The sequence below is a fragment of the Cervus canadensis genome, chromosome 13 (assembly GCF_019320065.1).
Source record: "Cervus canadensis isolate Bull #8, Minnesota chromosome 13, ASM1932006v1, whole genome shotgun sequence".
In the NCBI taxonomy this organism is placed as follows: domain Eukaryota; kingdom Metazoa; phylum Chordata; class Mammalia; order Artiodactyla; family Cervidae; genus Cervus; species Cervus canadensis.
Window position 1 is genome coordinate 13,904,762 of NC_057398.1, and position 2,167 is coordinate 13,906,928.

The 2,167-nt window shown below is 42.2% G+C and overlaps 1 pseudogene; it reads left to right on the forward strand.

Annotated features, from left to right (window-relative positions):
• Positions 1 to 205: 205 nt before the first annotated feature.
• On the forward strand, positions 206 to 1,760 carry LOC122451692 (annotated as a pseudogene).
• The last annotated feature ends 407 nt before the right edge of the window (positions 1,761 to 2,167 follow it).

The following is a 2,167-nucleotide window of genomic DNA, read 5'->3' on the forward strand; positions in this document are numbered from 1 at the left end:
AACTGCTTACTGATTCACATGGTAATCACAAGAGATTCACTTATGTGCTGCCTCTTCAGAGACAAAAAGATTTCTAGGACTTTGGAGCTAATGATAAGAACCTCCGTCTTATATCCATTTCATGGATAGAATGCATAGCTTACAAATGCTGTTGAGGCAGTGGGGGCAGTGGGAATGGGCCAGGGCTGGGCGGAGGTCAGACAAGATGGCAGACATGGAGACCGAGCTGGTATCCCTGATCCCGGTATCGCTGCCCACCGATGATCCCCTGTTCTTCATTTTATCCTTCTTGGACTACAGGGACCTAATCAATTGTTCCAACGTCAGTCAAAGTCTTAGTTAGCTATCAAGTCATGATCTGCTGTGGAAAAGACACTGCAAAAAATAGTGGCCGATATCTGAGGAGGACAAAGCACAGAAGAGTCAGTATTGGCAATTCCTCTTCATTGATACTTGCTTTGATGTAGGAAGGTATAAGGACCATAATGATGCTATTAAAAAGGCCTGGGATGGTCTCAAGAAATATTTGAACCCAGATGTCCTCAGATGGTTATTCTCTAAAAGAGGGCGGGTAATCAAAAAGGAAGATATAGAAGCTCTGGTTCAATCCCTGGGTCGGGAAGATCCCCTGGAGGGCACAGCAACCCACTCCAGTATTCTTGCCTGGAGAATCTCGCCTGGCAGGCCAAAGTCCATGGGTCGCAAAGAGTCAAACACGACTGAGCAATTTAGCAAGCAAGCAATAGACGCTGTAGAAGCTCAGATGAGTTGCAAGCTTCCTGACTATCATCCACAATGGGCAGAAGTCAGTTGTTCCTGGTTTGTTGAGAAGCATGATGCTGTCTAATCACTATTATTCTGAGGATTTTTAGACTTTGATATAGCTTCTGGAGGCTTCTAGCAGAGATAGGGACTGAAATATTGTCTCCCTTTAACTTTTTGCATATATATTGGTTTCAGTCAATACATATAGCAATGGAAACTGCAGAGGGCCAAAACAAAAATGAAATCTGCTAATATCCAGACCAAATGGCTCAGAATCCAGCTGCTATTGACAGGTTTAAGTGTGACTTTTACTGACTGGTTTACTTCTTATGTCAACAATGTTGTATTGCGGGGAGGGCTTCCCTATCATCAGAGACCACATTTTCAGGTATGTTCATGACCCAGTGTGTGTAGCAATGACTGGCGATATTACAGTTCCAGTTTCCACATTGTCTCTGCCAGAATTTAGTTCTTTACATCCACCCCACTATTTCTTCACATACCAAATCAGGATTGAAACTTCAAAAGATGCACTTCCTGAGAAGCCTTGTCAGTTAGATCATTGCTACTGGAGAATAACAAATACTGAAGGTGATGTGGAAGAAGTTCAAGGATCTGGAGTAGTTGGTGAATTTCCAATCATCGGTCCAGGCCAGGTATATGAATACACAAGCTGTACCACATTCTCTACAACATCAAGCTATATGAAGGGATAGTATACCTTCCATTTTCTTTACCTGAAGAGCAAGATCTTTAATGTTGTTATTCCCCGATTACATATGGCATGTCTGACATTCAGGGTATGTATAGCTCAATTGGAAATGGGTTCTGATGAATATAAAGACATGGAAGAGGAAGAAGAGGGGGAAAAGGAAGATGATGATAAGAATCAGCAGATAAGGATGAATCTTATGAAGATGTCCAGGAGGAGAGACAGAGAAGTCTTTGATGCTATCATTTGAAGACATCAATGTTCTCACTTTTTTTTTTTTTAAGCAAATTGACTTCACTGGTGGCTCAGATGGTAAAAAATTTGCCTGCAATGCAGGTGACCTGGGTTCGATCCCTGGATTGGGAAGATCCTCTGGAGAAGGGAAGGGCTACCCACTTCAGTATTCTTGCCTGGAGAATTCCATGGACAGAGGAGTCTGGTGGGCTATAGTCCATGGGGTCACAAAGAGTCGGACATGACTGAGCAATTAACACTAACACTTCCACTGCTGATGAAGACCTGGGGTGAATTCTCAATAATGTAAATAAATTGTTCTCAGCTTATAACAATAAAACTAGCATGAAATATTGTGCCAGGCCCTGGGTTCTAAGCAACACTACTTTAGGAATTGGATTTGTGTTTTTGAGGTAGAGGAGGAAATGGGAATCTTTTTTTTTTTCTCTCTCTTCT